This window comes from Pezoporus wallicus, unplaced genomic scaffold (genome assembly GCF_028554395.1).
Source record: "Pezoporus wallicus isolate ANWC-B61680 ecotype Strahan unplaced genomic scaffold, APGP_CSIRO_Pwel_v1 contig_7227, whole genome shotgun sequence".
Lineage (NCBI taxonomy): Eukaryota > Metazoa > Chordata > Aves > Psittaciformes > Psittacidae > Pezoporus > Pezoporus wallicus.
Window position 1 is genome coordinate 2111112 of NW_026637191.1, and position 14521 is coordinate 2125632.

Below are 14521 nucleotides of genomic sequence, written 5' to 3' on the forward strand. Positions count from 1 at the left end.
ATTCAGCTTAGCATGAAAAAATGAATAGGGAGTTTGGTAAGATTTTATCTAACAGTTCACAGGCTGACACTTAATGGGCTGTCCACATCTGGTTTAAAACAGTTTAAAGGGGATATTTGTTTCTATAACTGTGGCGATTTCCACAAATATTTCTAAATCATACTGTGTACACGCATGCATCTGTCTTTTTAAGGACATTACTGGTCCTCTGTGCAGAGCAGTGGCAAACAGTGGCACATGTGATGAAAAAAGCTGGGGAATGACTCAAAGACTTTGTCTTTCCATGGTCCAAGCAGGTGGAGGAAGCTAGGCTGGGTGCAGATCTGCCAGAGTGTGTGAATGTGTCTGTACCAGCACTTGGCAGGGTGTTGGGGTCAGCCCATTACCTGTACCCCTGGGACTTGCATATGGCTTCAGGAAAAGGCAAACCAAGGTGCTGCCCTACTGCTGGTATGGATTTTATTCTGGGGTTTGGTATTTGAAGCACAAATACGGTATTCAATTGTTTGGCTTGCCCAGTCTTGGATTAACTGGCATAGGGATTTTAGCACACAGTCTAATCATACCAACAGCCACATTCACACTGCAATGTACATTGATAAATCACGCTTTCTAATTGTTAGGAGGAGGCTGCTCTGGCTAATTCAAAGGCACAAACATTCAAATGTCTAGAAATAAGTTCTATTAAAGTTCAAAAATGTCAAAATCATTCAAGCAAGAAGTAAATTAAAACCTTAATATAAAGCCATGAACATGGAAATGTTATATTTAATGCTTTGTAAGTTGAAACTCATGACTGATCTTCCTCACCACTACATGCTGAAAAGCAAAATACAACTTGTAGCTAATGTTGACTGTGAATTTATTAAACCAGGCAGGTTTCAAACCCTTTTAGAAATCTTTAATATTATAAAGCAGCAGTAGCAGCAGCTGCCATTTATAGCATCAGCCTTTCAGGTGGCAGTTCACATTAAACCCTGCCCTATCTCATTGAGCTCAGTTCTCAGCCCTTTTACCTGTGCCTGCAGTGGAAACTCCTGCTGATGTTGCCAAGAAAACTATTTCCTCCCTCCTATTCAGCTGGAATACCTTTAAATGTTAAATTTTTTACTGCCAGTCCATTATCATGTACATGCTAATGTCAGGAATAGGGATGTTTCTCACCTTGCTCCCCAAGGGTTTTTATTTACATATGACTAAATAATTTTGCCTTCCCAACTACAGCAGGTGAGGTGAAGCTTTTAAATTGGATGCCTCCAGAAGCAGTACTAACCGGCACTTCACTGTGAGCTTTACATAAAGACCAAGCAGGACAGTATTGTCTATGAAGCTGGGCTGATTGAAGCTGGGCTTTGACTGAGCAACCTTTTCCCACATGTTTCTGGTTTTAGCATGATGGCTTTGAAAGCCCTGCTCCATCATGGCTCCTGCAGTACATGAGACTTGAGGAAAACTTTAGTGAGTTTGTTATTGCCAACTTTTTTATTAGGTGGAAATTTTGATGTGGAGAAAATAGAAAGTGCAAACTCCTAGGCATGGAAGAGACTCATGCAGTAAAATGAACTTGCTCAGTTTCAGGCATAAGAGGACAAAACAGCAGAGCTGAAGCACCTTTTCCAGTACAAAGCTCTGCCAGAAGTGTCTGTCTCAGCCTGGATAACAGTGGCAGGAAGGCATTTACACTATGGCTGGCTACTCACTCTGGCCCAGAATCCTTGTCCCGGTGCAGGCAGATCAGGGCAAAGCATTTTAGCACCTCTGGTTGGGGTGGGCAGCTGTGAATTACATTGACACTAATAAGAAACCCATTGTGCACCTGGCTTGCAAGCCCTTCACTGAGGATTCCATCACACGGGAGTGCTTGTGTCATGTACAAAGCTTTGGAGAATGAGTGTCACCTCCAGGTACCACTGGCAACTCTGTTCATGTTGGGGCACTGTCTTTCAGCACAGCTTCATCTCTGTCTGAGGTGCTTGTCTGGTGTCTGGTTTTCTCTTTCAATTAAGCACCCTGTTTAAAAGATAGGTGCTTCTCCTTATCACATGTGTTGTGACTGTAATAGGATTAGCGGTATATCTTGTGTGGCTGCTGATATTAATGCTATTACCCAGGACAATTTATCACGTGTTTGTCTCATTTGTTACTGTTGTATCTGTGACAGCCATTTCATTCTTTTTTCTAATCTCAGGGATTCAACAGCCCAAGGCTTCCCTCCTTTTCTTGCGCTGGTTCTGTGGTAATCTTTATGACTACAGAGATCCAAGGGAAGGATAAGGGACTAAAAGCCCCCTACATGTTGAAAGCATATATTGAGGCATAATTGGAAGGTGAAGAAGTGCCAGGTTTCACAGAAATAGCCCTTTTTCTCTTGCATTGCCTGGGCAATCCAGCCCATCACAGGAAGGTGTATGGACAGCAGCAAGACAGTGGGCTGAATAAATAAGTGAAAGACAACACTGCCTTTGACTAGCTGTGGGCAGCTCAGATGCACCCACTGTCCAAGTAGGCATTGGGTTTGTTTTATTGTCACTCTTTGTCTATGTAAGGTGTTCATGGCAAATTAAAAATACACTCATTTGAAAGCACAAGTTAGGAAGAGCATTTCCAGTGCCCCAGTCCCCAACTGGCACTGCTGTGTTTTGGATGCTGTTAGAGGTGGTGCAGGGGTTTCATGGACTACCAAGTGAGTGCTGGGCAGAGCAAATTTTGCCTGTGCTTTTCTGAGTTCAGGATCGTGCTGTTCCTGTTGGCATGTGAGTTTCCAGGAGTTATTATTCCAATTCCTTGATACAGAGCTCAGCTGTCTAGCAAAGCTGGTTTGAATTGTATGAATCCAGAACAAGGACTACAGTGGTGGTGGTGAGACAGGATATTTCTTAAGATCCATGGCTATTTTTCTGAGTGGAGAAGGTGAAGGGTGAAGAGACCTCCATGAGCAACCTGGAAAGATGGTTGAACTGTAGACTGAGTGTCCTCCGTGAATGTGAGGACAGATTTTAAGAGGTCTATGAATCTGTCTTGTTACCTGTAAAGTTTTACAGATGTTCCTTCATTTTATGCTTGTGCCTTCACAGGAGAGAAGGGTGAGGGGGTGGTCAGAGAGTTTCTGTAATTACAATGAACAAGCATGATTTAAATGACTCTGGAAGCGGATATTTTCACACTAATTTCTAATTCAAGGTGGCATATTTGAAACTAACAGGTTTTACATTTTGAGGGTACAGCCTTAAAGTCACAATAGAAAAGTCAATTTTTCAAAGCCTTTGCAGGGTGAGACCACAAGCGAAGCAGTTTACATCTGCTGAGAACATGATTATTCTTTTAATGATCGTTCAGAGGGAAGTGAAGAGAAAGGTTTGGTTCCTTGGTAACTGATATAGTTCTAATAGTCACTGTTATATTAGTGGGAAATTTTCAAGACTGCTAAGAGGAAAGGATGGGGTGAGGCTGACAAGCTGGGGAAAATGCTTTGGAAAGCCTCATACTGACTTGTACTTAGAGGTTTTTAGAGTGTGCCGTCCTCCCTCCCCCCACCCCTCACCATGATCGTGACCACCAAAGGAGTTTGTGAATCTGGGGTGTAGGAGTCATAGCACACAAATGCATATCTTGCTTTTGCAGTCGTGATGGTAGAATGGGGCTTTGCAGGTATCCTACCTGAGCAGTAGTTAAGAGAGATAATGCTTGGTGTGTAAATAAATATTGAATGATACCATTGAGGTAACTATTTTCTTTGAATACCACATCAATAGTCATAATTTGCTGCTGCAGCTGTGATGATGCAAAGTTATAAAAGAGGCAGGGCTTGTAGGATAAGGTAGTGTCTTATTAGTCTCAAGTCTGTTACATAGATGTGAAAAAAGTTTTGGAGATATCCAAAAGCTTTTCTGATTTTTCCAGCTACATCATATGGCCCAACAAAACATGCTACCCTGCCCCACACAAGCTTTTCTCTCCACTGTTGTCACAGCTGTAGCAACACGTGTAGATGTGCACAAGGGTTTGCTTCCGCTGGTCTGGCAGAAGGTGCTGCTTCTTTGTAAAAACCCTCTCAGTAAATTGGATGGGGTTCATAAAAATGGTAGCCCCAGAAGGTATCTGCAAAGGACAGACTTGCAAAGCTTCATAGAACCAAAAAATGGTGTGGGTGGAAGGGGCCTTAAAAAAAAGCCCATCTAGTTCCAGCCCCCCTGTCATGGGCAGGGACACCTTCCACTAGACCAGGTTGATCCAAGCCCCATCCAGCCTGGCCTTGAACACTGCCAGGGATAGGGCACCCACTCTAGGCAACCTGTGCCACTGCCTCACCAGTGAAGAACTTCTTCCTAATATCTTACCTAGATCTCCCTTCTGCCAGTTTAAAGCCATTTTCTGCTTGGCCTGTCACTACATATTCTTGTCAAAAGCCACTTTTCAGATTTCTTTCCAGCCCCTTTTGGTACTGAAAGGCTGCTCTGATATCTCTCTGGAGCATTCTCTTCTGCAGGCTGAACTCCAAGTCTCTGTCTGACTCCATACGAGAGGAGCTCCAGCCCTCTGGCAAACTTTGTGGCCTCCTCTGGATTTGCTCCAACACGTCCATATCTTTCTTATAACCTGCCTAGTGTGTCTGAGGGATATTTAATATGAACTTTGCTCACAGTCTACCAGTAGCTACATGGAGAACAGCTTGTCAGTGGTAGGAAAATCTTTAATAGATACAAAAATGCAGAATAAGTCTATGCAGAGTTTAAACCACAAATGGAGAACTGGCCCCAGCAAAGAATCCAGTGGTTGTACTCAGCCACAGGCTTAGCCTCATCCCCTGCTCTCCAGGGAAATACCAGGGCACAGCTCTGGCTGCAGATGCCCAGTTATGAGGAAGCTTTCAAGGCAGTGATTATGCCAAAGTGCTCTCCATTGGGTCACCTCAAACTGATTTTTATTTTTCTTTGGCAGAAAATACAAATTGTTTTGCAATAGTCTGGTGCTGACACATTTAAACCAGTAAATGAACAGTGGGTTTTGTGAGTGTAAGGAGCTACCACTCCCTGCATGCTCCATACCAATGCTAGCCATACTGAACACCATCAGGTCCCCAAATCTTTCAGCCAAGCCATGGAGCACTCTCACTGAAGCTACGCCTCATTCATCACCTAATGAATCTCCTGACACAAGGAGACATAGGTTTTTGAGACTTTCTTCCATATAGTTTTCCAAGAGCATTAATGCCACCAAAGATGAACACGTCCAAGCCCGTCTCCAGTGTGCTTTGTGTAGGCGAGACTGGAGGATTGCATTTGGCTGATTAATTTGAGGTTGTGCTGTGCATTATAAGAGAATAATAGAGGTCAGAGCTTGTCTTGAGCAAGCTTTGTCTTTCTATTTCTGTAGATTCTGTAGTTTCTTCCCCCTCCTTTTTCAAGTTTTTAGTGGTGGCATGCCTCTCCTGCCTTGGAACATTTTATGGCATGGAGTTATAACCTTTAATCTGCCAGTGTCTTCTCCCTCATCCAGCCAAAAGGCACAGAAAATGCCAATGTTGCTAAAATGCAGCTAATTTGAGGTGGTTAACATTTTCTTTGTCTTTTGCCTCAGAGGAGGAGCACAAGCTCTGAATCCCTCTGCCATGTAGAGACAGGCGATTTTTCATGACAACAACCAGCTCAGAGTTGACTAAACTTACAGATTTGGATCCAGACCCCTAGAAGAGCAGCTTGGAGCCCTGTCAGCTGTATGAATGTGCCATTTGTGGGCACTGCTTTCAAGCCTCTTGCAGTGAGTGGGAGGAACCTTGTCATTAAGCAGTTTGTTGCACGTGCTTCATATTCATTGCAAAGGTTGATAGCTTTAAAAGAAAAGTGCTGACAGCGAACTTCAGCTTCCAGGGTAGGAAATTTAAAATTTAAAAACAAAACCTGCAGCAATGAAACTCTTGCCTGATAATTGCACTGTTTGGCTTTTGGCAGCTCTGATTTTGGCTTTGTTGCACATGTATCTCTCAATAGCAGGACTGTCCTGCAGGTCTGAGTTACTTTCTCTCCCAGAGGTACTGTTTACATTACTCTGGAGCTACTCAGTGCTATCAAAGCAGTGCAATCAGTGGGAGCTTGAAACGTGTATCCCGAATTCAGAGAAATGGCCATGCTTCACTGCATCCAAACTAGGGTTAAGCAGGGATTATTTAGCAGCACTAGAAAACACTTCTGCTCAGCTGGTGAGTAAAAGAAGAGACCAGTTTGTGCTGAGTGTTTAATGCTGCCTTGGAGGCACAGATGGGAGCCAGATGGAATAGACAATTTTCTACTCGGACCTGCAAGATGAATCTGAATATGCACATGTCCAATAATCATACCCTGTAAACACTCTGCTAGCATGTGCAGGTAGAGATAACCTCCCTGGTACCTCCCTCCTGTGCATGGTACCTGTTGAAAGCCCAGCTCTGGAGGTTGCCACTATTACTGGAAACTGTCCATAGCCTGAACACTGGGAGCAGCTACCTATGTCAGCACCCACTGGGGTTCAATTGCAGGTGGAGCTAGGGTGAGTATCCAAGGAGATTTTTTAGCATATATTTTGGGTTGCTGCTTCCTCCTCCAGGATAGGTGCCTTGAGGGTCCTGGTATTGTGGGATCTCATCTGTAATGGGGTTTAGCGTCCCAGCATCTCTGTGGTAGCTTGAAGCAAATCAAATACATCTCTTTTTTTCCTACTTCATAGAAGACTTCCAAGGGTGTAAGGAGCCTAAAACCAGCTGAGGCATTTCTAAGTTCTGAAATTCTATTCTAAACATTTTCAGAACATTAAAAAAAATATTTCTAGTCTTTTAGAGGGTTTGTTTTATATGCTTTTTGTTATTCATGCATTATTTTATGAGACAGCAGTCAAATCAATGACTTGTCATAATAGGACATTATTGCTGAAACATTCTCTTATTTTAATGCCATTTATAAAAATCAGCAACTATGACTGATCAGTGCTGATTAAAATACATAATCTTCTTTTCTGTATCTAGATGTCTCTGCTGTTTGGAGTAGTGATGGAAGGGATGGGTGTTTTGTTTGTTGTAAGCTTCCTGTGCACTGGAGAGGTTTAGAAAGCTATGGTCAGGTCATGAGCTGTTGGTTGTCTGCAGCTAGCACAAAGCCTGTGCATATTCCACACTGAGTGCCCTGGATAATTTTCCAGAAATTAAACTTAGGGCCTATTTCTGATACATGCACCACAGACTTGCTAGGTGAGCGGATTAATACCATACCCATTATCAATGGCCAAGAAATGCCAAGATGAACTCAATCCCCTCTCTAAAACAATATTGCCTTTTGTTTGCAAGACACATGCGTTTGTACTTGTGAGCTGTTCAGGTACTGGGGGAGGAAAGAGCCAGTTGTGGGGTTTGGTGTCCTGTGAGCACAGTGTTTTGCATTGTCTGGAGGTCAACGTCCAGAGCGAGGCATTATCTGAAATACTGACAATGCATTGCTGAGTGTCTCACTCAGCAGTACAAGCTGAGTGGGACAACACAAGTAAGCAACCCCTTACTCCTCATAGATCAGAGATACTATGCCATGTTAGTATTGCCCTTTATTTCTTGGATGTGAAGCATGGGGCTGAGTGGATGCTTCCTTACTGCATTCTTGGCGAGTGTAGAATGATGTCTGGTACAGCTATATGCTCTTGACTCCATCATTGTGTTTTTTGAGGTGAATGATAGCATGAGCAAGATGAACATATATTTGTGGTTGTCTTTCAGAGGCTGCACCGTGATGAGAATCTGAGCTGTTCAAAGGCAACTAAATGAGACATATGTAATTGATTGCAACACTTGTGTTCCCACTGTAAGCAATGCCCCTCTTGTCTCCTGGCTCAGTAGCTTTCTTTGATTTCATGCAAATCTGTCACCTGCTTCTGTGATACATTTCCTCATTTGCAAAAAGAGGTCTTGCTGCTACACTAATCTGCTTCTAGTGTTCTCCATTTTCATTTTTAGCCCTTTTGCTGTTGCATTGTTTTTGGGACATAGGTGGAGTGAGTGCTGGGCATTGCTCTCTGTGGAGTTATGGAAGAGCAAGGTCAAAACATGACACCAGTTCCACTTCTTGTACCTTTTCCAAGAGAGCCCTCCTGGGGCTCTTTCTGTTCCACCTTGGGTTATGAAAAACAGTGCCTTTTTTTTTGACTTAAAAAGCAAAAGTAGGCACTACATCTTGTCTCCTAGGACTAAGAAAAATGCATGCTCTGATTTAAAAATGCCCTTGTGTCACAATTTGTCCCTTTGAGCTCAGCTCTGTATGAGTTTTTCATATTAAAATAGTTGTTATTTATTAAATCCCTGATAAAGCTACACTTAAAGCTCCCATTATAGAATATGCATCTTTAAATCTGCTGAATATGTGGTTTGCCACTGATGCAAAGTGTACTGATTAATTAAATAAGACTTAGAGATTCATAAAGCAATTGCTCCAAAATGAAATGTTATTTACATCTAAGTATATTAACGATTATGGAAACTTAATTTCTCCCTTACATAATCTGTCTTGAAATTCCACTGAAATTTTAGCATTCTCATGATTTAATTATTTAAAATTCATTTTCAGTATTAAATGCATTTGCAAAAAAAAAAAAAGAATCAGGAATATTTTTCAAAGTAAATATGGCTGGTATTTTGCATAATGGCATTTTTACAATTATTGGGGGGAAGACAACAATGGAATTAAAATTCTGTATGAATTTCTGTCTGTTTTAAGGTGAATATTTTAACTGCCATAACTGTAGTATGTGAATCTAAAAGGTCTTTGTATTACAATGAATTTTTGGTGCCAAAATAGTTGCCTATCTTGCTTTCATGGGTTTTGTCTCTGAGTTGTCTCAAGTTCTGCTGACACTTGCTTATTATCTATTAACAGTTTACTGGGTGGTTAATCAGCCAGCACCAGGCAAATTCAATCCTTTATCAAGCACTTTATCAAGGGTTCATCAAATGGTTGGGAGACTGCTGTTAGTCTAATGACACCTTATTGGCACAGCTGTATTAATTCAGCTATAAAAAGACAACACCTCATTCACTTGGTTCCTGTTTTCTCTTTTTCATGTAAAATGAAAATGAGTGATGCATCACATAGCTGAGTCTGTCCTTCACTGAGGTCTTTGCCCATGTTTCCTTTTTATGTAATTTATGTTTTAATAGCTAGAAATCTTAAGGTCTGGAAAATGTTCAGGATTTCTAAGACCTGATGAGAGTTGATAGGTGATGTCATTTGGGAAAACATTAACCCAAGGTTTGTCCTCTAGCAGAGGAGTTTTTCTCACTCCTTTGATACCGGGTTTGCTATTGAATGGTTCCCAACAACATCTCCTTCTTCTGAATCTCTTATCCAATTATCACTTACAGCTCCCAAGTTCATTAGAGGGCTAGTTCCCAGGGCCTGGCTTACAAACATCAGCGAAAGCCTGTAGAAGCTGTTCTCATTAAGTGTTTAACATAAAGGTACAACCACTCTCAATCCATGCATAACATTTTTTCATTAAATCATTTGTTTATTAAGTTAATCAATATGGCACAGTTCTGCTTGCTTCTAACTTGTCATACCAATGCTGGTACTCTTGTTATGAAGAACTTCTGTTTTTACCACTCTCCATGTGGGGATCTGGGTATGTCCTTTGTTCTTTTTCTTTTTTCCTGGTAACACTCTTTGGGCTCACCTCCTACTTTGAAAATATTTCCTCGCTTAGATCAGGAATTGCTGCATTGTATGTGACCCCATCATCCTCCCTACAGCACTTTGTGTCATTTAAAGATGTGTTATTCAGGTTGTGCTATAGGAAGCTGTGCCCCACTGCCTCCACTGGTAAGGTATGGGTGTATTTCTGCCTGTAGACCTTTTCTCCAATATATTCAGTCCTTCTCTATTGGACCTTGTTGTGAATACTTGATACTGGTTCTTGATACCATGGGAGTGAGATTTGAGTGATTTTGAATTTCACTCTCCTGTTTTCTGTATTACAGAGAAGAATTTTCCATAGGAGAAGTGGCAAAATTAGAGTAGTTCAAAATGAATGTGTCTTGGTTTAATGTTTTCAAAAAATATTTGGAAAGCATTTTAATTTCTCTGATTGTGATGGTGTGTAACGTGAACTATGGTGTGTAACATGAAACACTTGATCTTTAAACCAATTCAGGTTCATCAGCCTTTTAAAAACAGACTTGCTTGAACCTGTGGATCTTGTTTTCTTGGCCCCATGCAAGGAGTAAGTCGTACCACAGTTGCACATGCTATGGATGTTCTCCTCCATTGCAAGACAAACATCTCCTGCTATATGATGTGTCAAGGAGCAGTGGCATGCACCAATGCTTGCAGGACCTGTTAGAGCTGGAGCAGCAAAGTGTTTGCATGTGAAGGATGCTGAGCACCTCTGTTAAGTGCTGAAATGCTTATGCTCCTTCTGCACTGACCTTTTCCAGCACCTCAGCCCTTTAAATCTCTTCTCTCTTATGTGGAATACTGTGCTGCAAATGTGTACTAAGTAAATCTGTCATAAGGTTTTTTTATTATACAATTCTGATCTGCAAGAATGGTAACTAAGCTGTTTAGAGTCATTGATTGCTATTGAACTAATGAGCCAAATGCTAATCAATTCTCTAGGAACTGCCATGAAAAGCTATTACACCTCCCACAGTGCCTGCATTGACTGCTTATTGGCAGAGTGTTTGTGTTATCTGCCTCAAATTTCACCAGACAGACTATAATAATCTTGGAAAATAATTTACCGTGAATGATACTATAAGGCATGTCTGAGAATGATGAAAGAGGATGATGCCAATAAACTACTGCATGGAGCCTTCTTTAAGTGTAGATGTGTATTTACACACCGCATTGTTCTGTTGCCTCTGCCTAATGCATACCAGGGCACATGAACTAGGTGGATATCTTTACCTAACTGATATTCTAGCATGGGAAATGGTGTAGATCTACTCTGAGGCTTCAGAAGAGAAGCCGAGGAAATTTGGTATACAATCTGGGGAGGTGTGGCTTGGCATGCAAGATAGCAAAGGTGCTAAGTGTGGAGTGGCATTAGGTTGTTCTTGTAGTAGGGCAACAAAGATGCTCAAACAGCTGGGGCACCCCTCCTATGGAGACAGGTTGAGAGAGCTGGGGTTGTTCAGCCTGAGAAGTCTTTGAGCACTTTAGAGCAGCCTTTCAGCCTAAAGGTGTGACAAGAAATCTGGAGAGGAACTTTCCAGAAGTGCTTGTAGGCATAGGACAGGAGAAAATGACTTTAAACTGACAGGAGAGATTTAAATGAAACATCAGGAAGAAGTTATCTTCTGTGAGGTTGGTGAGGCACTGGCACAGGTTGCTCAGAGAAGCTGTGGCTGTCCTATCCCTGACAGTGTTCAAGGCCAGGCTGGATGTGGTTTTAAGCAACTAGGCTTTGGTCTAGTGGCAGGGGGAATTGGAAGTAGATGGCCTATAAGATCCCTTCCAACAGAAACTATTCTGTGATTCTACAATAGTAAAGACCACTGAGATGGCTGTGGGAGTCTGGAGTGGTATTTTCAGCAGTGACATGAACACATAAAGATCAGAGGTAGGAAAAATGAGAGGTTTCACCAGGGAGTGTGCAGAAGTTAGGGGTTAAGAAAAGGGTGGAAGTTAATAGTGAAAATAGAAGACTATCAAATTTAAGAGTCATGATATATTCATGCCACCATCGGGGAGTGGATTAGTTAAATACAAGTGGAGGAGAATATAAATAGCTCAATCAGTCTGGGTGTAACTACAAACCTGCAGTCTCACCCTGGAATATATTTCACACAGCATTTGTAGACTGGCAGGATGGAAGTTACACAAATCAGTCAATAGTAAAAAAACAGCTCTCTGGGATCTGGATTCCTGAATATATAATTCCAATCCAAACTGGCTTTGGGAAGTGCTCCCAGAACATCTTGGCAAAGGTGGAGGGTCATCTCAAGCCTGCTGGAGCAAGGTCTGGCTACAGAGCCACTAGTAATGGCAGACAAGGGTGTAAGAGGATAATATTTGAAAAGAGGATTATAAAGTGGTAAAATTAAACATAGGCTGAAAATTACAAGACACGGAAGCAATTCTGCTTTGTTGTTATCTCAAGAGATGTCAGTGTGGTTTTCTCTTTTCCATCCTCCAGCACTGCCTCCTGCCAGAGGTATGTTTTGAGGCTGGATTTGCCTCTATTTCTGCTGAAGACAGGTGCCCTCCAGTGTGTCTGTGCCCATCCTCTTCCTCCTCCCTCCTTTTCCTTGCTCTTCCATCCTATGGGATGAGATGTTATGGCACATGGCATTCTTGGATCACACGCTTTTCCCATCCTTGTTCTCTGGGACAGAGATGATTGTGATGTCTCCCTTAATTAGCACCCTCCCTCTAGCTGAAATGGTTTTAGCATTACTTACAACATTTAGAAGATTCTCACTAGACTTAATTAGCCATATGCCATGAGATGTATGATCTGTACACACTTAATTCCACATATAAGTTTATTCCAGCTTTCCATCCGGGCCATGCCGTCATATTACTTGTCGCATAAACCATGATGTGGTTTGCACAGATGTCATATACTCTTGGCAGTTGCTGTTTCTTTGGTTGCTTCCATCAGTCTGTACTCCTCAGTCTCCTATGCCTTGAAAGCATCTGTTTAACTCCCCCACTGTATTATAGTATTAATTGTGAGCTAAAGTATCTACTCTTAAACTTCTAAATCAAACTCAGCTATAACTGTTGTATCATCCCTCTTCTATTGTTTTTTTCTTTATTAGCCAGTATCATTAAAACTGAACCAAACTGATAGTGCATTTTCACAGATAAATATATTTATATTTGTCTTAGCATCCGAAACACCGATTAAGCTTTATAGAGTTTTGTACCTCAGAGTTTAATTTTACTAAACATTGATATAACAAAATTGAAATATAATGTAATTTCTTTGCTAAGACAGCTGAGTTTTCCCACCCACAGTTAATTGCATTGTGTTGTTGATTGCTTTTTTTTTTAAGCAAAGTGGAAAAAATATGCAGGCTTGACTGAAATGGGCTTGCGCGATTCATGTCACCAGCTGATAAATCCTAGGACAGTTGCAGACACTTTCATGTGTTTTCTCAGCAGCCAGAAAGACGGTGATTTGTGGCTGGACAGCACATGCCTGAGCTCCTGCTGGGAGGAAAGCATGAGCCTCACTGAAATGGCAGTAATTTTCGTGGGCTGGCGTATCTGATAGCACCATCTGTCTAGTGCTGCAGGATGCTGCTGTAGTTCATTGGCTATTCATACCTTCAAACACCTGCCTTGGGAGGAGTCACCTTGTTCAGTTACCTGCCCACACAAAGATGTAGGTCCCTGGGCCGTAGGACCCAGCTCACCCTAAGGTTCCTTCACTGAGATAGCCTGAAAGGAGAGAGTCCCAAATGATGAATCTTTGTGACTCCTGCCTCAAAGTGGAGCTGTAGAAAAAATACATACCATGTTACTCACTCACAGTAGCAGCTGTAAGAGTGAAGAAGCCATGGTAGCTTCTGTGACACCAGGTACTGTTCTTTCAGAAGCTATTCCTGTTTCTAGCAGAGATTTTCCAACTGAAAAAAAATAAATTCCAAATGCTGTTTCTGAAAGGTATCAGGAAGAAGCTCATCACTGTGAGGGTGGTGAGGCACTGGCACAGGTTGCCCAGAAAAGCTGTGCCTGCCCTATCCCTGGCAGTGCTCAAGGCCAGGTTGGACAGTGCTTGGAGCAACCTGGTCTAGTGGAAGGTGTCCCTGCCCGTGGCAGGGGGTTGGAACTGAATGATCCTTGAGGTTCCTTCCAACCCAAACCATTCCATGATTCTAGGATTCTATGTTAACATGGAGCACCAGCATAGTTGCTTTGTAATTGTGAATGCTGCAAGAATTTCACTATATCCTATGTATGTTCTTGCTTAAAGCTATTGCTCATCATGGAATCATCAATTTATGAATGCGCTGGAAACATCGCTATCTGTGAGTAGGTAGCCCGATGTGTGTTTGTTATACTTTCCCTCAGAGGTTGAACAAACTGCACTTGCCTCAGTGATGTTTTATTGTGAAGAGACACACTCATGGGCTTGCTGGCCAGCACATCTCCCCACCACTCCTGGACACAGGTGTGGTTTGGGCTGGAGTGATGCTTCTGGGTGCTCCTGGTTGGAGGTGAGCAGGGACCAAGGGCTTTTTCTCTGCAAAAGGCCCAGGGGATGTAATGAGGAGGCAGGGCTCCTGGTGGGCATGCTCCTAGGAGTGGGGACCCTCTACAGGGGTGTGCAGGATCTGGAGAAGATGCAGACATGGTCCTGGAGAAACTATGTCAAAACAGCAGGATAATTTTATAACTCTCCAGAAGCGGCTTTGCTGCTGTGTTATGGAAGGTGAATAATGGACATTCTGGGGTTTTTATCTACAGATTTCTTCTAAAAAAGAGAGAAAATAAATTTGCTGTTTTTCTTTGCAGTGGTTAATCACACTAGCTCCTCAGGCTGTGTTCCTGCTTTCTTGGAA

General features: G+C 42.2%; 1 long non-coding RNA gene across 1 annotated transcript; it reads left to right on the forward strand.

Moving 5' to 3' along the window:
• The first annotated feature begins 1835 nt into the window (after nt 1-1835).
• On the forward strand, nt 1836-5661 carry LOC130596351 (uncharacterized). Its single transcript, XR_008971508.1, has 3 exons — nt 1836-1904; nt 4487-4576; nt 5580-5661. It is a non-coding gene; the product is annotated as an uncharacterized LOC130596351 (long non-coding RNA).
• Nucleotides 5662-14521: the final 8860 nt, after the last annotated feature.